Source organism: Cynocephalus volans, chromosome 5 (genome assembly GCF_027409185.1).
Source record: "Cynocephalus volans isolate mCynVol1 chromosome 5, mCynVol1.pri, whole genome shotgun sequence".
Lineage (NCBI taxonomy): Eukaryota > Metazoa > Chordata > Mammalia > Dermoptera > Cynocephalidae > Cynocephalus > Cynocephalus volans.
In genome coordinates, this window is record NC_084464.1 from 111332937 (window position 1) to 111355528 (window position 22592).

Below are 22592 nucleotides of genomic sequence, written 5' to 3' on the forward strand. Positions count from 1 at the left end.
TGTTCACTGAACTTTCCCTCTGTTCTTCTGCCTCCAAAACTGCACCTTTGTGGGCCATTATCCCCTTTAGCCAAAGGGTGTGTGTACATTTAGGACACTGCAGTACAACAAATAAAAATGTTTATTTTTGCTTATCACTACTAGCTTTCAGTTTATCTAAGGCATACTCTTTAAAAAAGGGGATAATACCACTAAAAATTATGCTTTTTACATCAATTAAAATTTGAACAGAATTAAAAATCATTTCATTTGTAGTAACAGAAAATCTGATTTTCCTAATTTTTGTGGCGTTTTTTTGAGAAATAATTGAGAAATACTAAAATAGGATTTTATTCAGATGATAGAAATTGGAGAAGGTAATATTCTTAATTTCTTATAACTCTAATTTAAAAAATATATTTTGGCATAGGTTTATGTATGGATGGATGCCGATGCTATGATCTTACCAATTAACAGAAATCTTGATATTATGTAAACATTTAGCATTCAAATATTCATTATTTATAAATATTTGCTGAATGCCAATTACATGCATTTAATTTCTTAATTCTTATGAACAAGCAGAATATCTTAATTTGAGATTGGGATTTAGTGTATTGATTTAGACTTAACAGCTCACATAAGTTATACAGATTGGCAGGTAGCATGGGACTCTGTTAGGGAGCATTAAATAGGGGAGTCATCTAGTTTATCACCCAACTCCAAAAAAGAAAAACACAAAAACCCCAGCCTGGAAATCTCTTAACTAACTAAATCCCTGTAGTTGTAGTTCCCTCAATTTTTCTTTTCTTTGTTTTTTCTTTTTTTTTTGGTGGTGGCTGGCCAGTATGGGGAACAAAACCCTTGACCTTGGTGTTATCAGCACCACACTTTACTGAGTCAGCTAACCAGCTAGCCCCCTAGTTCCCTCAAATTTAAAGGGCAATTGAATTTCATGGTCTCTCAAACTTTATTTTGGCACCAAAATTCTCTTTTAATATAATTCCTGATTTTATCAAGAGTTATACGGTTTAAAATAACTAGAATCTGCCTCCTTCTGCTCGAGGCTTCTTTGTACATTAGCACATTTTCAAATTTCAAATTATATTTTTTAGAATGTATTTCTTACATGTACTTTAGAGATATTATAAAATATGAGATTTGAACTTTCTTTTTCAAAGTAGCCTATAACATTAAATTCATTGGAGACTGCCAAAACAATAATTTCTTGCCACTAACAATTCAGTTACTGGACTAAATAAAGCTTCTTCCACCATCGCTGTGAGCACATGCTTGAACATTCTTGTAAATGTGTCAGTGATTAGGAAGGGTATAGTTAGTGTGCTCTAGTCTTTTAAAAAATTCATTTCTGTCTACATCTGCTTGGGTAAAACTATGTGGTGAGTGGACTGCCACAACAGGTGGGTACTTTGCTTTAAAAATGCCAGGAGAGGCTTGGACCCATTTGCTTGGTACATGCTCCTGAAAGGGTGTAACAGTTAGTTTTATAACAACAAAGGGTGGGTTGTACATCCCATCCTGATTCTTTATCTTTAGTGCATATTGTACATTTTGGTTTTTCTTAACTTTCATATTTATGATAAAGAATGCAAGTAGTTGTTAGAAATCAATAATTCATTTACTTTTTTGTTCAAGTTTCTGGATCTGTTTAACTGCAGTATCCTGAGAATGCAATATAGCTATTAAAAATATTTTTGTTCAAAACTGCTTATCTGTGTGAATCCACATTTTCTTGATACTATGCATATAATACAGCTCTCTCTCCTCCATTCTTGCCATGTGAGACCCTGCATTGCTGTCGCGTCATCTCCCCAGGTGTGTCCCCTGGACTTTGGACTTTCCAGCCTCAGATACTCACTAGGGTGACTCTCTTTGTAACTTTGTCATTGAACACATCCATGATAAATTCTAAAAGTGGAATTACTGAATATGAATGCAAAAGTCTAAGGCTTGGTGGGCCTCAGTCCCACCCCTGCCACTGGCCAGCAATGGAGCCAGCCTGATGCCCACGATCCTGAGACAGGGGCTAGGCCAGCCCACCCCTGCCCACAACCAGATCCTAGAATGTACTTATTAACCACATGTATTTCTTTGGGGTGTGTGACTTATCTCCTCACGTCCTTCACCAAATTTCTGCTTAGATTTTTATAATTTATTTTTAAGAGTTCTTTTTGCAGTAAAGATATCAATCTTTGTATGTTTAAAAAAAGTAGAGAGTGGAATAATGGTTACCAGAGGTTGGGAGGGGTAGGGGGTGGGGAAAGAACAGGGTTGAACTAATGGGAACAAAACTGCTATATACCCTAAGTGAATAATTGTGCAGGATATGCATGTATTGAAACAACACACTATACCCCACAAAAATAAATATAAATAAAACTGAATTAAAAAAAAAGACAGAAATAATACTGTAACTATCATCCATAACCTCTTAATTTCAAACTTGCTTAAAACATGTAATAGCCCCACTGTTCTCACTAATTGACTTGATAATTAAACTTTATTTATTTGAACTTAAAGAAATCATTTATTAATAAAAAGCTAGTTTTAGATATCGTATACATCAGAATTCTGCTAATATTGCTTGATTAAAGACTATTCTGACAAGAAAAACTTAAAGCATATTTTAATATCACTGTTTAATATATATACATATAATATATATGTTTAATATATATACCACATCTCATGATCTGCACTCTAGAACTCAGGGTCCAAGCTAGTCTGTAGCTCTCTATACTACTCACCCAAGGCCTGGGTCAGGCTTTAAGGTTCAGAGAATGCTCCAAGGATTTCTACTAGTTCTAGCAGAGTGCTGGGGGAATCTAGTTCAAAGTCTCATTCCCATAAATGCCACATACAGCCTTAAAGAGAAAAGGCTCCTGGAATCATAATACTTCATGATGGTCTACTGAATTACAAACAAAACTCGCCTTCCAGTAGAACTTTCACTTAGCCTGTCCTGGATCTGCTCTATAACTGATATGATTATTAATCCTTCCAGTCGTTCTCAAGAAAACATGAATAAAGTCAATCTTATCCTTCAGTGACACACATACCAATATGGCCAATAGCCTTTATTCTAAATCATAAAAATTTAACCTAATAACTATTTACACATTACATTTCAGTTGAAAAAAGAGTAAGTGAAGTACTTTGGATTTGTTTTTACTAACAAGGATATTATTGATACTCATATAATCTTTACTGTTTATAACAGGCAGGTTTTAAAATAACACATTTGCTGTCTACAATTAGAACTTGTTTTATGTCAGTAAATTCAACTTTCAAGTATTCAACCAGATTTTAAAAATTAAACCACTGTACTTTAATTTGTGCATCACAAATATATAATTAAAACTTTAAAATCTTAAAATATTGCACACTAAATTTATAAATAGGTCAGTTTAAAAAAATCTGAACCTAAAAGATCCCAGAAAAAAGTAGGTGGATCACGGGAAAGAGCATAGCAGAGTCAAAAGTTGCAGGAAGCAGTTCAAAAAGGTCACACTCAACTTTTAACTTTCCCTAAGAACAAAAAAACAAGCTTAGCAACAGCTTTCAGCCAATCACAAAGCAGACAAACAGGTAAGGACTCAACTGCTCCAGATACCAGTGAGGTCCAACCTTCAATGTTTTTTTCAAATTATATAGTGTCAGAGCAGAACACAACAAGTTATAAAACAGGATATACTGTCCTAAGTTAAAAGTAACTGATAAAGATAAAATCTCGTCACCGATCCTTGACAAAATATATCACAGTTTAATAATGTAGTGATTTTTTATTGTGCCACATACTGTATACATTAAAGTTACCATTAAAATAGTAGAGTTTTAAATAAGGGTATAGAATTTTGTGGGAATTTTTTTTTTTTTTTTTGCTGTATGTAGAAGGTAAGGGTAGAAATATTTATAAGATTCTTTTAAAAAAATTCCCTAACACTCAATTTCCAAGACCCATACGGGAGAAATCTCAACAATGAAATAATACAGTCCAAATCCAAAAATATAAAATATAAGTAAAAACAACCACACACAAATACAACTTTCAAAACAAACATAGGATCAAGTTAATTGAACAAATTACACAGTGAAATTCTATACATTTTTTCCTTTTTATTTCTAGTACTCAATAATATCCTTCAAGAGAAGGTTTTCTGAGCATTTAGAAGGGATTTTCAGAGTTACAGATTTCATCACTGTCATGTTTAGTGCAAACGTCAGTTATTTGCTCAAAATGACATAATATTACTTGCAATCTGTAACCAAAAACACTGTGAAACAATAGTTAACAGTTTTCTTCATTTTGCTTTGGCTTGCTAAATTTATAAAGTATTCTAAAGCAATTTCCATTATTTTCTGTGAAAATCTTCAAGACCCACCCATTTTCTCTTCATTCAAGTGCAATTTAAAACATTTGCTGGTTTTAGTTCCCTAAAAAATAATTATCTTAAGTAGATCAGTTTGCCTTGTCATTATCATCAATTATCTCCTAAACCCACCATGCACTTTAAAACATAGGAGATTTATTTATTTATTTTTAGCTCCTACAAGTAAGTGAGAACATGTGGTATTCCTAGTGGCATCTTTTAAAGACCATAAGTTTTTAATTTTGATGTGGTCCAAATGATCAATTTTTTCTTTAATGTCTCACGCTTGTGTTGTAAGAAACCTTTGCTTACCCCAAGATCGCAAAGATTTTTCTCCCTTTGTTTTCTTTTAGATGTTTTATAGCTTTAGGTTTTAATGTCATTATTACATTTGAAAACCAAATTGCTAAAGTGTTTCTCTATAGGGAATGGGATTATGGGTGGATGGCATTCACTTTTTAAAATATATCTATTATATCGATCTTCCTACCATAATTATAAAAAATTCTACGATACAGATAACTTTTGGGGGTGCGGGAAGAATGGGAGGGAGAAGTATAGCTCTAACAGGGCTAATTTTGTTTTTTCAGTTTTTTTGTTCTAGAAACCAAATCTGGTACATTTGCATGTATGCATATTAAATTAAGTACCCTCCGATGATTTTCTACTACATTAACTCCACACAGCAAAAAAAATATAGTATTTCTACCAAAGACTAGAGCAGGAAAATACTGGGGTAAGACAGGGTTAAATAACACAGTTGTACTTCTAGTACCCTTGGGTCATAGAAAAGCATCTCTTAAAACCAATATTAGTTGATGCCATATGGAAAACTGGGCAGCACATACCACAGAGGCAAAAAGGATCTACCACTTAAAAATGATTCCCCAGTCTCCAGACTTGGCACACAACAAAGACTGGGCCATGGAATCAGTGCGTTGGACAAAGAGATCCTTCTAAAAAGCCTGCTAATATGTGGCTATTAATATCAGAAAACAACAACCCCCAAAACTATCCAATAAATCTGCAGTTGAAGAAATGAAACAATGGTACTGGAATTGCACAATGTTGCAAATGGTGACATGAGAGAAGGTATGTTTGAACTGTGTTTGAAGATCACCTTTAAATATATACATAGGCTGTATTATATAGATTTAGAGTCTAAATTGTTCACTCGATAATAATTTAAAATTCTTACAGTTTAATCTCTACTTTGAACAGAGATTTAGTGTATAAAGATTATTTCAGGATACTTTTCTACCTTCTCTGCTTAAGGAAATTATGGAAGATTTGCAATAATGTAAGCAGTAAATGGGGGACTAAAGGAGGAAGAATGATCCTAAATTTTACAAGGAATTTCAAAGACCTACGATTTCCAAGACTTACAATTTTATAGAGCTCCATGTCCTGCGAAGACTTTTCCTAGCCACTGATGACTAGGGACACAATTAGGAACAATAGAAACCATGGTTTAAAATACAATAATTGTACCAAAAAGTTGGTCTTCAGACTAAATGCACTTGACTCATGGCAATTGTTCTATTCAGAATAATTCTTTTTTTTTTTAAAAGATGACCGGTAAGGGGATCTTAACCCTTCACTTGGTGTTGTCAGCACCATGCTCACCCAGTGAGCTAACCGGCCATCCCTTCATGGGATCCGAACCCATGGCCTTGGTGTTATCAGCACCACACTACACTCTCCCAAGTGAGCCACAGGCCGGCCCCCCAGAATAATTCTTATGAGAAGCAGGGATAATTTTGCATTATTAAATCTTTTTCTTGAGTGTGAATTATTGCTTAAAAATTCTATGAATACCGAATTTAAAATGTTTACACCTGCCTACCACCCCCCATTCACTCTTTTCCCCCAGTAATATGCAGCCTTGTCTACTCTGTTTTTTTTTTAAGTGAGGAAGAAAATGTTATTTTCATATATATATTTGTATCCAATTAAAGTCTATTTTGCTGAGCTTCATCAGTAAGGTTCTTAGATATAGTCAGACTGACAGATAAAATAAATTCATAGATATTAAGGTCAACCCTGAAAATGTTAGACATCTCTCTACCTACTACAAGTGGCAAGTAAAAATAAAATGTCCTTTTAACTTGGCCATAGCTTTCCTAGACATTTTTGAGTCTTAGAGACATGTGTCTGTTTCCTCTGATTCTCCACTCTCTGGTCCTGCATTAGCACGAGGAAGATCCCTAAATCTAGAACCCTTAGAAAATGAGCTTTAGTACCTGACAAGAAAGCCAATGCTAGTACCCCCTGATGTATCTGGTCTAAGGAGAGATATGATGATAATCAAGAACAAGAAGAATGGGTTCTGAAGAGGCAAGAACATCAGAAAAATTTCTTAGAGCTGTGAATACCCAATGTGGTAGATTGGATTATGTCCCCCCAAAACTCACCGAAGCTTGAATTGTGTCCCCCAAGTTTTATGTATTAGAAGCTTATTCCCCACTGTAACTGGTGAAGGTGAGAAATCCTATTATGGTAATTGAAAGGTGGGCCTTGAAGAGGTGATTAGATTCCAGGACCATGCCATGGTAAATGGATTAAGAATGGTGGTCAGGGGCGTGGTCCTGAGGGCTTTAAACAAAGAATGAATGAGGAAGTTAGTCTCTCTCTCTGCTCCACCATTTTTGCAATGTAATACCCTGTCATCACTGAAGTCACCACCGAAGAAAACCTTCACCAGATGTGCTTCCTAGACTTTGGACTCCCAGCCTCTGAAACTGTAAGCAGTAAATCTTCTTTTCTTTATAAAATACACACTTACATATTTTTTTTTATAAGCAACAGAAACAGAATAATACATCCACAAAGGCATGATCAACACTCTATGTCCAGAGCATTTATGTAAAGATGTAGATTACTAGTAAAAAGTTCCTTCCTATGTATGCAGAATATGCTGGGGGGCAGGGTGAGTAGGAGACAGTGGGAGATTTCTTCAGTGTATCAACAAACAAGGCACTTGAACTTCTTTTCCATATCTCAAAATATTCTATTCTCAGTTGCCGAAAATTATTTCATCTGTAAGTTCAAGGATGGGGTGGAAATAGGTGAAACAGAGAAAGAATAAAAATAACCAGAACCAGGGTTAGAGAGAAATATACCACAAAGGAAAAAATATGTCTGAAATTCTCAAGATCCTAAGGTTTTGGAAGGAATCATAAAATCTCACATTAATTAATGAATATGGTTCAACATAGGAACTATGGAACAAAATGTAAAACCTATATAGAGTTTTATGGTCCACAAATTAATTTCACATAGGGTGACTGGCATAATTTCTCACAACAATAATGAGATGACTTTCATTATTTCTGTATTATCCAAGAAGAAACCTGTCATGCAACTGAGAAGTGGCAGAGCTACAAGACAAATGGAGGTCTGTTCTGACTTCAGATCCAATGCCTTTTCCTTTTCACTACTCAACAGTTTAAAATGCAGCTTCAGAGCCAGCTGTTAGAGAGCTTACAACCAAGACTCAGAAACAATTAGAGAATACTAGGTAATGTGTATTTCTGTGTTAAACTATATGCCACAAACTGCAAATATCCAGGAGCAGAGGAGTCAGTAAAGACATAAAAAATGAGTACCAGCCAGCCACCAAGAAAAAGGAAAAAAAAAAAAAAAAAGACTTAAAAAATGGGTAGAAGGGAATGGCACAGAGGACAGAGAAGGCTGGATGAACTCAAAAAACAGTAAGGAGTTTGCCTTGGCTCTGGCAAGGGATGTGAGTTAGTAAGTAGTGGGAAAGAGGGTCAGTTTTAGAGAGCCCAGAAAGCCAGTGAAAGAGATTGGACACTGCAGGGGGCAATAAAGGAGCTCTAAAAGCCTTCTGAACAGTGGTATAAAGTGGTGAAAGCAGTGACTGTGCTTGATGAGCTCAGATCAAAGGAAATCCGTGCACATCTAAGGAAGAAGTAGTGAGATTTACGACTACCCTTCCTCTACAGCCTCATGACTCCACCGAACTTCATAGTCCCCACACCAGAATCATTCCCATACCTGTGCACAAGCTCTTCCCTCTGACTACAAGTTTTCCCCTATAATCCTGGCCCACTCCTCATTTTCAGACTGAAGTTAGAAGTCACTGCTTTAGAGAACCCTTCCCTGCTTGGGTTAGATATCCTGGTTTGTAAATTTCCTGTTACAACACCTCACTCTGGGCACTGTAATATTCAGTGCGCTAGCCAGTCACCCTTACTAAACTTAAAGCTCCAAGGGTAGGAAATGGCCCATCCTTTTCCAGCACTGAATTCCTTGGTATATAATGGTTGAATCAGAGGAAGTGAGGATGAGTACATGATCAGGAAACAGATTCAGGGGTTAACTTTCCCTAAGATTATGTGAACAAGTAAGAAGACAGACACAGGCATGCTAAAATAAGAAAGGATATAAATTGGAAGAGGGCCTCAGTCTCAGTGAAGAAGATAGTCCAAAGCCTTTTTTTCTTGTCTACCCAAACCCCTTAATGAAGGAGAGGGTTGGATCAGGGTCAGGACTAAGGTAGGAAGAAAATATAACTTTTATAACCACTGCTTGAGGACAATAAGCTATAATTTTTAAAAACCACATTTTGTCTAAAAGGGACCAAAGAATTCAAGAACTGTCACTTAACTACCTACAGAGAGCACAGTTCTTTGCAAGAACCCACACAAGGTATTTCAGAGTATACAAAGATGAATCACATTTCCAGCTCTAAGAAGCCTTATAATCCAATAAAGAACCACAAACTACCATGACTGAACCAAGAAGAAACAGAAAACCTGAACAGACCAATAACAAGCAACAAGGTTGAAGCAGCAATCAGCAGTCTCCCAACAAAGAAAAGCCCAGGACCAGATGGCTTTACTGCTGAATTCTACTAAACCTTTAAAGAGGAATTATTACCAATTCTCTTCAAACTATTCCAAAAAATTGAAACAAGAGGCCATTCTTCCAAACTCATTCTATGAGGACAGCATCATCTGGATACCAAAACCAGACAAAGATACAACAAAAAAAAGAAAACTAGAGGCCAGTATCTCTGAAGAACATAGAAACAAAAATCCTCAACAAAATATTAGTAATCAGAATACAGCAATACATCAAAAAATATAAATACACCATGATCAAGTGGGATTCATCCCAGGGATGCAAGGATGGTTCAAAATATGCATGTCAGTAAGTATAACTATTAAGAACTGCATGTCATAGACAAACTGGTTTAGTAGTATTCAATAAATTCATCTTTCCTCACACCTAAGATAAAAACAGAAACAAAACCAGAAAGTACCAAGTCCAAATGTTAGGTAGCTGGTTTCTTTTTCATTCTTCTAGAATTGTGTGTCTAACAATAGTAACTACAGTCCAAAGTGGGATTCATCCTACTTTATCACTTCATGATATAGACTGTGAGCAAATTAGCCATTGTGAATGATGTTGATGGTGGGTTTGTTATATATGGCTTATATTGTGTTGAGATACTTTCCTTCTATACCTAATTTCCTGAGTCTTCATCATAAGGCATGTTAAATTTTGTCAAATGCTTTTTCTGTGTCTATTGAAATAATCATATGGTTTTTGTCCTTGATTTTGTTGATGTAGTGTATCACATTTATTGATTTGTGTATATGTCAAACTATCCTTGCATCCCTGGACATTAGTCCTTTTGTGAGACATGAAAAACCTAAACATCATTCTTTGCCTAATATAGAGATGGCTCTACTATTGTTAGAACACGGCTCCAGAAGAATGAAAAATAAACCAGTACTGATATTGGGATCTGGTGCTTTTTGTTTTTGTTTTTGTTTTTATCTTAGGTGTGAGGGAAAATGTATTTATTAAGTACTACTAAAGCAGTTTGGCTGTAACATGCAGTTCTTAATACTCTATAATACGACATTATGAAAATTTTTTTTCTTAGATTGTGGTTTTAACACTTCATAAGTAGTTTCTTTTCCTGTTAACTTTCAGACAACTCTGTTTAAGCTTCAGCTAAATACCTGGAGGAAGTGCTACCACAATTTTAGATTTCTTGTTTCAAGTTGAGCTATTATTCTCAGCTTTTCTGCATTAGTAAAGTTTCATATGTTCACTTACAGTTCTCTTCCTAACCTAATAAAAAATGCCCTTTAAAAATTATACTAAAATAATAAAATAATCACAAATCTGAGACAGAGAAAAAGTGGCACACTGCCCCATTAGAACTAGCAAAGAGGCTTGCAGATGTTTAAAAACTTTTTTTGGTTTTGGTTCAGCACCTGAATCAGGAAACTTACTGATCAAGATCCCTTGTCTTTTTTCTACAGGGCCCCTGCATATAACATTCAACCAAAATATAACTCTTATTATATTCTTGATACTGCATAAAAAAGCATGAAAACATTCTAAGTAGTAAGGACAATCTTTCCCTCCCCAATGGGCCATAAGTCCAGAAAAACAAGTTACCTCATTTATGAACCATGCTGTTTAAGACTCTTTGATACAACAATACTGCACTACTATTTTCTATAAAAACGTACTTTTTCAATCAAAATCTTAGCTCAAATGTTGTCCAGCAAGGTTCCAGAAATCTTGTTTTCTCCTCTTATCTTTTTAAATGGGATTTAGGACACAGAAAAAAATATGTTTTTATTTTATTTTTATCTTCATTAGGTCCTAGAAACCATAAATCTCTATTAATTAGTATCTTTGCATAGCAATAGTTAAGGCAAACTTAATTCACAGGGATGAATTGAAGTACTCCAATATGTTAAAATCCCCTCACATCAAACAATGCATTTATAGGCAGCATCTAGTCCATATCCAATGTAATAATTATAGAATTTCAGAGCTAGAATGGTTATAAATTGGGCGAAGTTAGAACAGGAATTTAAGTACTGATATTCTTATTCTATAAGTGAAGAAATTGAGAACCAGAGATGAAATACATAGTTTTAATGTTTATATATTTATGATTGTATAGTTTTTAGAAGCTTGGAAACCCATGTGTAAAATCAGTGCTAGAGTAAATGCTACTTACTTGGTATAATTCAGAAGTGTTATTACAAACAAAACAAAAAAACAAACAAAAGAAAACCACACACACACACACACACCCCAAATAAACTTGTCACCCAAATTCTTTCTCAAAGATAAAAATGGTAAAATGATATATAGTCATCTTTCCTTTACATATTTAGTTGAGGTTCAATAATGCCTATAATTCTATAAGCAGATTAATTCCATTATCTTTTGTTAAAATGCAAATACTCTATAAAAAAGAAAACTCATTAAGCAATATAATGGATTCAAACCTTATGTAGGCATGTAAGATCAAAATCACATATATACCATTATCCTTGAAAATCTTTCATAAAGCACCATGCTGGTGACTGACAAACCATTTCTTAGAAAGTCCAAAGCAGACATTGTGTCCTGCAGCATTAGAACAGATGACTTTATTTGCTTTAGCCTAGTTGGAGTCATTGGCTATGTTTAGAAAGAAGCCTTGTATAAAAAAGAACAAGTCTTCAACTCTTGAATTCCCTCAGCACCATGAGAAGCAAGCAGGAACTCAGACCAAAGTGAACACAGCAGATTTCTGTTTCTAATTTCACACTTACTTAAGGGTATATGCTCACTGTGGGACTGAACTGCCTATGATATCTACATTAAAAATATTTTCTGCCCCACATTAAAACATTTTTGATGAGCAAGAATAGTTCAATTTGCATAAGTTAAATGTGTAATTGATTTAACTCCATTGTAGACATCAACTCCCTGAGTAGCAAAAAACAGGCTCTGTGCCTGAGAACGAGGAAGGGATTCCATAGAGGATGGAGAAGACCATGATCAAAGATAAATTTGTCTAGAGTATACGTAAAGCTACAGGACTATGCCAGTTGTCAGATTGAGGCAATAGCTACACTAATTGTATGGGTAGGGATTTCATAACTAAAGCCAAAATGTTTCATTATTTTAGTTATACTAAGTTTCCATTTGCATTGTCAGGGCTAGGGCTCAGACCCTTTAAACCCATTGTACAGACTGGGTCACTAGACCCCTCACATGCCAGACTGGGTCACCAGACCCCTCATGCGCAGGTCTATGCTAGGTAATTGGGAAGGATCCCAGGAGCCATTGGCAGACGACACGAACTCAGTCCTCAGCAGTAGCAGCAGCAACTTACAGCAGCAGTAGCAGCAGAAGCAGAAGATCTGGTAGCAGCAGCAGTGGTGGCGGTGATCTCAGGGCATCCTGGAGGCACTGGCAGCAGCAGCGACAGCTTGCAGCAACAGCCTCTTGCAGCAGTAGCGGCCTTCCCATGGCCCCCTCAGGAGCATCCTGGGGGCAGGGGGCGCCATGGATCAGAGTCACTTGTCCTTTATACTTAAGTCATAACCCAGGACACCTGGGTGCACATGTGCAATTACAGTAGACAATAACCAAGGAACACATGGACACATGTGCCTATTTAAATCAAATGCTCAGCAAGATTCTGAACATCTGAGGGGCCTTGACCATTTTCCTTCACTTTCCCTACAGTATAGATTACATATGCTGCATAAAACCTTTAAGTCATAATAGCTTATAACCAACCATACCATCTTACATTCTCAAGCATGACAGATAACTGAAAATTTTCCGTAATTTCCCTTCACTTTTACAAATAGTAACTATTAATGTCAAAGTGTCATTGTTATACTTTATTCTTTTTTTTTTGCTGGCCAATACAGGGATCAAACCCTGGATCTTGATGTTATCAGCAACACACTCTACCCAACTAAGTCAACTGACCAGCTATTTTGTTATTTTCAGTTCAAGATGAGGCCCAACTTAAAACAACTAGAGGCAAGAACATCAAACCTGCAGATCACAGAGCTGTCTTGTGACTTTCCTTGTTGAGTACTGCCAGCAAGCACTGGCTATCTTTATCTTGATAAGCACTGCTAACACATCTCAAGTAAAGGGGTCATAGTCCTATCACTGGTATTAAAAACCCTAAGTCACCAAATTATATAAGGATTTACATTTGCAAATTCTAAACTAGTTGACCCAAATAGCAAAATAAGTTACTAGAAGTAGGAACAAGTATTTTCATTAATTTAAAAAGTAATTTTCTATTGACAGTTCTTTTTGGCTACCAATTCAGTTTTTCAAGAACCTTGTTGACTTTTCTTTTTTCCTAACTAAAACGCAGAAAATGAGTTAGTGAAGTGAATTATTGGGGCTTTAATTCTGAAAAGGAGGCGAGGAGAAAGCACAGTTTAGAGGGGGTTATTTCATGGCTACAGACTGCACCACAGGTGTGGCTGGGATTTCACAAATGTTTACGTACTGTTAGTTAATTGGAGGACTGTGAGAGAATGTGGATTGCTGAGCTCACTTAGGAACCATGACTGGGAAAACAACTAACTGGAAACACATGGCCAATTGATACCAAGTATTTAGCATGAAAACCCCAGTCATGGGATTAGAGATTACTATTTGAATTATTAGTCTTCAACTGTAGCAATAATGAAAGCAATTTAAGCAACCACAACAACAACAACAAAAAAACAACTCTCCTTTCTTTCACAAAAGAAATAATTTGGTTTGGCAGGTCTCTTCTCATTTACATGAAATTCCTTTTCATTATATCTAAATAAACTTTGAATTAATTAGGCACAAAAGTATTAGACTGAGGGTTTCAAGGGTGTCATGGGGGTTTGAGAAAGAATGAAAAAATTGTATTTAATGTTTGATATTCTGATTTCTCTGTCAGCTTGGTTGTTGAATGTGGGAAAGTTATTGTGAATTTATGATTTTTGGTTATGCCACTCTCATTCTTTGTGTAAACACTTGTCCAAGGACTTTTGGGGCAGGTCCAATGAATTACATCAGGTGTTTTGCTGCAATGATTAAGTTAAAACAGGAGTCTTCAGTATCACTTCCTCAATTTTATTTTAACTTCCTAAAAGTGAGTGGTTAGCCATCTATGTGACATAATAGTATACATTTTTAAATAGCTTATCCTCAATTTATAGAATGTGCATAATTTTAAATAAAAACATAAAAATAGCAGACAACCTTTTGCTATTTCTCTTATCTAAGAACTCAGTAAATCTACCAAGCCCACTTGTGCAAATACTTGTGCCACTAACAAGTAACTATTAAGTCATAGGAGGAATTTGAGGGCAATAAAGAAGCAGTAGAAGTTTCTAGAACATAAGGAATCAAAGTTCAATAAAAAAAATTCTTCATGTTATGGAAAACAATAGGACCCATAGTCAATATGTGAATATACCAAATATTTTAATAATGTAGCAATGATCAGTTCAGAATTGATTGCTTAACTAAGAATCCCAGGATCTTGAACCATGTCATAATTCCTTAAATATCATATATCTTAACAAAATATTCCAATATAACATTGAGAAATTATCTTTTAAATAATAACAGCAAGAAGGCAATAAATCTTGGGTATAAATCAATCAAATTAAAACAATCTATCAGATTATTTTCCATGAATGTAACATCCTTATACTCAAGAACTTATACAAACAATTTAGAATACTTATGATGAATATATGAATGGTTAGGTAAACACATAAATATTTCTAGCTTTGTGCTAAGTACCACAGAAAAATGGGAAGATTTCTGGTATATAAGATATATTTTATTAAGCATACATATATAGTAGATAGAAAATCTACTATGGATTATATATTTGCACGTATTTGACTTAACATGCCTATGCTTTCCTACCAAAAAAGCTGTAATAATATAGACACTATAAATTAAGACCCATTTGAAAAGGATTTTTTTCTAACAATGTTTTAGATCAATTATAGAAAAGAAATATAAAAGCCTGCTCTCTCTAGCCAAAGGACCAGGAAAGGAACAGCCTAGCAAGGCAGAATATTTTTAGACAATAACTACCCTACTGAAGCCAAATACCACCAACCACCACCACCACAATAACAAAAAAACAACTGTGGCCCTACCCCTACCCACACCAGCAAAGGCTAAGTAGGAAGTATATGCTTCCACCCTTGCCAGGATGTAATGAAGTACCCAATACCCCCTGCCAGGGTGGTGTCAGAAAAGTCTGAGTAATGAGCCAGGACTTTCATCCCCACTGGGCAGTAACACTCCCCTCTCCCCTCCCCTTACCAACAGTAGTGGAGGAGATCATATGGGAAAATTGAACTTCTACTCACACCCAGAAGTAATGAGTATCCCTCCCATTCCCTCCTGGGGTGGGGTCAAAGAGGCCTAGGGGAGAGTCCGACTTTCAACACCACCCTGTGGTAGAGAGGCCACCTCGACCTTGTGATGTCATGGAAGCAGTAAAAAGGCACTCCTATGCCTTCTAGACAAGGAGGTATCATTAGAGGCCTAGTGGAAAGCTGGAACTTGCACCCCTGCCCAAAAGTAATGGAATTTCCCCTACCTGTGGAGGCCAAGTGGGAAACCTAGACTTCTACCTCCACCTGACAGATATCTTCCTCCACCTGGCAGCTGGTCTTCCCCTGCTAGAGAGGTGTTAGAAAAAAAGCCAACTATAACAGAATGTTTAAATAAGACCCAGAGTTTCATAACATAATACCCCAAATGTACAGGTTTCAACTGCAAATTACCCATCATACCAAGAACCAGGAAAATCTTACGCCAAATGACAAAATACAATCAACAGATGCCAACACTGACATGATAAAGATATTAGAATTGTTTTAAAGCAGCCATCATAAAAATTCTTCAACAAGCATTTACAAACACACTTGAAGTAAATGAAAAAATATAAAGCTGCAGCAAAGAAACAGGAGATATAAAGAAGAACCAAATGGAAAATTTAGAACTGAAAATGTAATAAACAAAATACAAAATATAAAATACAAAACTCAGTAGATAGGCTCAACAGCAAAATGGAGGGGACAGAGGAAAGAATCAGTGAACTGGAAGGTAGAACAATAGAAATTATGCAGTCTGAGCAACAGAGAGAAAACAGACTGACAAAAAATGAGCAGAGCCTCAGGCACCTATGGGAGTATAATGAAAATCTGTTCATGTCTGAGTTCCAGAAGTAGAGAAATATGCTAGGTCTAAAAAGTATTTGAAGAAATAATGGCTGAAAACTTCCCAAACTTGTCAAAAGACAAACCTACATATTAAAGAAGCTGCGTGAACTACAAACCAGATAAACCCAACACCAAGACATATCATAGTTTTTGTGAAAAATAAAAACCAAAGAAAGAATCTTGAGAGCAGCAAGAGAGAAATGATACTTCACTATAGGTGAAAAACATTTTGAAGGGCAGCAGATTTCTCATCAGAAACCACAGAGACCAGAGAAAGTTGCACAACATTTTTTAAACCCAGAATTCTATACCCAGTGAAAATATCCTTCAAGAGTAAAGGAGGAAATCAAGACCTTCTCAGATAAAAGAAAACACAGATAATTTCTTACAAGCAGACCAAGTCCCCAAAAATGGTCAAAGAAAGTTCTTAAACAAAAAGGAAACAATAAAAGAATGAACCTTGGAATATCAGGAAGGAAGAAAGAATACAATAAACAAAAATATGGGAAAATCAATAGGCTATTTCTCTTTTCTTGGTGTTTTCTAAATTATGTTTTATAGCCGAAGCAAAAATAAATAGGTGCCACTATCTGATATAGCATTAAATGGATATAGGGAAAATATTTTAAATAATTATAAATGGGAGAGTGTAAAAGGACATAAAGGGAAGTAAGGTTTTTACACTTCACTCAAACTGGCAAAATTATGACATCAGTAGACTGTGATAAGTTATGTATATATAGTGTAACACTGAGGAAAAAAATTTGTACAAAAAGATACTCTTAAAAAAACTACAGATTAATCAAATTGGAATTCTAAAAAATGTTCAACTAAGCCACCAAAAGGGAGTAAAAAGAAAACAAAAATAAAAAACAAATAAAACAGAAAACAAAAAATAAAGTGGCATACATCAGGCCTAACATATCAATAATTATATAATACATATAATTATATATAACACATGTAAATCATCTAACATGCCAATTAAAAGACAGAGATTGGCAGCATGAATTTAAAAACATGACCCAATTATATGCTGTCTACAATACACTCATTTAAAATATAATGATATGTGCAGATTGAAAGTGAAAGGATAAGGCCGGCCCTTGGCTCACTCGGTAGAGTGTGGTGCTGATAGCACCAAGGCCACGGGTTCGGATCCTATATAGGGATGGCCAGTTTGCTCACTGGCTGAGCGTGGTGCTGACAACACAAAGCCAAGGGTTGAGATCCCCTTACTGGTCATCTTTTAAAAAAAAAAAAAAAAAAAAAGAAAGTGAAAGGATAAAAAAGATACATCATGGAAACATTAATCAAACTAAAGCAAAAAGTTCTGTGGATGGACAGTGGTGATGGTAGCACAACAAAGTGAAGGGACTTAATGCCACTGAACTGTACAGTAAAAGTGGTTAAGCTGGTAATTTTTATGTTATGTATATTTTGCTACAATTTTTTAAAAACAAGGAATGGCTATATTAATATCAAATAAAGTAGACTTCAGAGCAAAGAAAATTATCAGAGACAGAGAGGGACATTATATATCATGATAAAAAGGTCAATCCACCAGGAAGATACAGCAATCCCAAATGTACACTAACAGAGCTGCAAAATACATGAAGCAAAACCTGATAGAACTGAAAGGAGAAACAGACAAATCCATAATTATAGCTGGAGACTTCAACATCCCTCTCTCAACAATAGATAGAACTAGACAGAAAATCAGCAAAGATGTAGAAGAACTCAACAAACAAGATCTTATCAACATTTATAGAACACTCCACCTAACAAGAAAATACATATTCTTTTAACATGCCTGGGAATATATACTAAAATAGACTACATCATGCCCAAAGAACAAAGCTGAACAAATTTAAAAGAACTAAAATCACACAAAGTATGTCCTCTGATCACAATAAAATCAAACTAGAAATAACAGAAAGATAACAGGAAAATGGAAACTTTGACACATTTAGAAACTAAATAACACTTATAAATAATTCATAGTTAAAAAAGGAAGCATCAAGGAAAATTTTAAAAATATACTGAACTGAACAAAAATGAAAATATAACATCAAAATTTGTGGGACACAGGGAAAGCAGTGCTGAGGGGGAATTTGTAACACAATATGCATATATTACAAAAGAGAAAAATTTTAAATAAATAATCTGAGTTTCTACTTAAAGAGCCTAGAGAAAGAAGAGCAATATAAACTGAGAAGCAAGCAGAAGGAAGAAAATAATAAAGAGCAGAAATCAATAACATTGAAAACAGAAAAAAATGAGAAAAATCAGTGAAACCAAGTGCTGGTTCTTTGAAAAGAAAAAGAAAAACCTTCAGCAAGACTGACATAGGAAAAAAAGAGAGAAGACACATCATTCAATATCAGGAATGAAATAGAAAATTATTACTAAAAAGCCTGCAGAGACCAAAAGGTAATAATAAAATACTATAATACTCTACATTCATAAATTTGACAATTTAGATGAAATAGGTCAATTCCCACCGCAACTCACCTTATATGAAATCGCTTGAGGCTTCCAGTCAAGATGGCAGAATAGATGGTCTCCAGTGTCACTCTCTCTCAAAAGACAACCAATTTACAACTATTAAAAAGCAACGATAGCCAAGCAGGGGCTGCTAGAGCTCAGGGGAAGAGGAGGAGAGACCTACAGAGTTCATGAAGGCAGGAGAATCCACGATGAGAGAAAGGATCACTCCTACCATTTCGAATCCTGGCTGCTTCAAGGCTGGAGCTGGTGAGTGCACAGAGCAAGAGCTGGCAAAAGGTGCAGTGGTGCCCTTCGGATGAAGTTGCTTGGAGGTGGCAGGGAGAAGAGGGCCTTGGTGGCCCTCAGGCCAGCAAGACCACTAACAGGGTTCCCGTGGACCCACACAGGAGTGAGGAGCCACAACAACTGAAAAAAAGGAGCCGCTCAGAGGCCAGTGAGTCATTGCAAGGGACTGGCACATGGCCTATCCCATGGGAAGTGTTTGGAGTGTGGGTGGGGGGGAGACAGGCCCACTGGGGGAAAACTGGGGTATAGCAAGGACAGCCGATCTGCCCTCCAGTTAGCACTGGTCCACTCTGTGTAGACTAGTCGGGAATATAGAACTGCAGGGGGAGCAATTGCTGAAAGGACACAGGTCCAGCCCAGAGTTTCTACAAAATCCAGGTGTACTGGAACTCACGAGACCCAGAAGTACCTACAAAGTCAACCATTAAAACCTGAGCTGCACAAAAAGCCTTCCCCAGGGAATCACCAGCAAAGCAGCAGTTTAGCTCAATGACAAGGCTCAAGTGCTGGTCCCCACTGGAAGTTCCCCCATTTTAGAAGTAAGCAAAGGGCAACAAATTAGTTCCAGCGCAGAGTTTAAGTGGTGGGAACAGCTAATAACCCAACACAGAACTGAAAGAAAAACAAAATACCCACAGAGAAGAGACAAAGTTTGATATTAACTACTAAAGGTCTCACTTCACCAAAGACTACCTATAAAACCTAGAAGGACTAGAAACCCCCTGGGCCCCCAAGGCAGGGACAGGGGAGGGCCAGAGTCCTCAGCCATGACCCCCAACACCCACAACCAGCCAAGCAATGACCACTGAGCCACCACAGGTAGTGCCCTGGGCCCCCGATCCAGGAGAGTGGGGTCCTTGGGCCTCAGCCACACCCCTCTGACACCTGCACCCAGCCAAGTGACAACCACCAAGCCACCACAGGAAGTGCCCTGGCCTCTCGAGCCAGGGTGGTGGGGGACTGAGGGCTTTAGCCACACCTCCCCAACACCCACACCCAGCCCAGCAACAACCACTGAGCTGCTGACCACTGAGTTGCTGCAGGAAGGCCCCTGGGCTCTCAAGCCAGGCAGTGGGAGGGGGCTTGGGCCTCTGCCATGTCTCCCCAACACCCGCAACCACTCTAGCTACAACCACCAAACCACCACAGGAAACACCCTGGGCTCCCAAGCCAGGGCAGTAGGGGGGCTGAGGACTTCGGCCACACCCCCCTGACATCTACATTTAGCCCAGCAATGACCAAGCCACCACTGGCGGTTGATGAGATATGGAACCAAGGACCAACCCCTCCTCCCACAGCATGCTGCTGCTGCCACAGGGCCCACCTGGGGTCCTGAGGCTTGGATCTGGGGACCCACCCCTCCTTCCACAACCAGGCATGCCGCCACTGCCATGGGACCTGCCCAGGATGCTGAGGCATGGAACGAGGGACTGACCCCTCCCCTACGACCATGCACGCTGCTGCTGCCATGGGGCCTGCCTGGGGTCCTGAGGCGTGGAGACAGGGACTGACCCCTCCTCCTGCAACCAGGCAAAAAGCATGCCCAAAACACCACTTCCATGTGACCACAGCCACCACCATAGCCACGGTGACCGCAAAAGTGGCTAGACACCACAACAACCGTGCAGATGACCTGTGAGCCACTTGAGTATATTGACACAAGGAGAGTCACCAGCAGAGACCAAAGAAAAGAAGAGGATGTCTCTCTCCACAAAGCCTATTCCAGAATGATGGAAGAAGGATCTACTCTACGATAATAGTGGGGGACCTAAACACACCTGTCTCAGCACTGGACAGATCATCTAGGCAACAAATGAACAGAGTAACTGTTACTCTTTCAAAAGGAGAGAAGAAATCTAGGGCTATCAGAGGTATGAGGGGAAAGTGAGAGGAGAATGGAGAGAGATTGGATAAGGGGCATAAAGAGTAAGTACAATTTGTCATAATATATGTGCTAATAACATTGATTTGATCAACATATGCCAATGTTGAACCCCCAAAATGTGTATAGTCAATTATGATTCAATAAAAACAAAACAAACAAAAATAAATCACTTGAATGGCCCTATAGCTATTAAAGAAATTGAGTTTGTGATTTTTTTCTTTAACTCCCAAAACCAAGTCTCCAATTCCAGATGCTTTCACTGGATAACTCTACCAACATTTAAAGAAGAATTAACACCAATTTTACACAATCTTTTTCAAAAAATCAGAAGAACAAACACTTCCCAATTCATTTTATGAAGCTAGTATTAGCCTAATACCAAAACCAAACAAAGACAGTACAGGTTGAATATACCTAATCTGAAAATCCAAAATCGGAAATGCTCCAAAATCATGCCAAAATGATGCTCAAAGCAAATGTTCATTGGAGCATTTTGAATTTGAGATTTTTAGATTAAGTTTGTTGAAATGGTAAGTATAATGCAAATATTCTAAAATCCAAAAAAAAATCCAAAACACTTCTGGTACCAAGCATTTCAGATAAGGAACACTCAACCTGTACCAAAAAGAAAAAAAAAAAAAAAAAAAAAGGAGGAAACACAGGCCTGGGCAGTTAGCTCAGCTGGTTAGAGTGCAGTGTTATAACACCAAGGTCAAGGGTTCAGATCTCCATACCAGCCAGCTGCCCCCCCAAAACAAACAAAGAAGTACAGCCCTCAAAAATATGAATACTAAAATCCTTAACAGCATATTAGCAAACAGAATTCAGCAATATATAAAAAGCATTGTAAAACATGACAATGGGATTTATTCCAGGAATGCAAGGCTGGTTCAATATCACAAAAGCAATTAATGTAATCTACCACATGAACAGGCTAAAGAAGAAAAATCAGATGATGACATTATGTAGAAAAAGCATCTGAGTAAACTAATTTACAACACTAATTTACAACAAAAAAGAAATTTTCAGAAAAATAGGAACAGAAGGGGAGTTACCTCATCTTAAAGAACTTCTACAAAAATCAACAGTTTATTTTACATTTAATGGTGAAAAACTGAATGCTTTCCTCTTAAGATCAGAAACAAGGCAAGGATATCTACTCCCACCACTTGTGCTGGAAGTTCTAGTCAGTGCAATAAGGCAAGAAAAGTAAATAAAAGCCATATAGAACAAAAAGAAAGAAAGAAAACTATCCCCATTTGTAGATGATGAAATTGTATGCATAGAAAATCCAAAGGAATTTACAAAAAAACAAAACAAAAAACTCCTAGAACTAGTAAGGGAATTTAGCAGGTTGCAGGATTCAAAGTTAATATACAGGAGTCAATTGCTTTCCTATATATTGGCAATGAACAATTGGAATTGGAAATTTAAAAAATTAAAATAGTAAAATAAGAAGAAAATAGGTATAAATCCAACAACATATGTGCAGAATCCATACAT

The 22592-nt window shown here is 36.8% G+C and overlaps 1 protein-coding gene across 1 annotated transcript in view; it reads right to left on the minus strand.

Annotated features, from left to right (window-relative positions):
- The window catches only part of SESN1 (sestrin 1), a 100538-nt gene that overhangs the window by 29014 nt on the left and 48932 nt on the right, over positions 1–22592 (minus strand). The window lies entirely within an intron of this gene.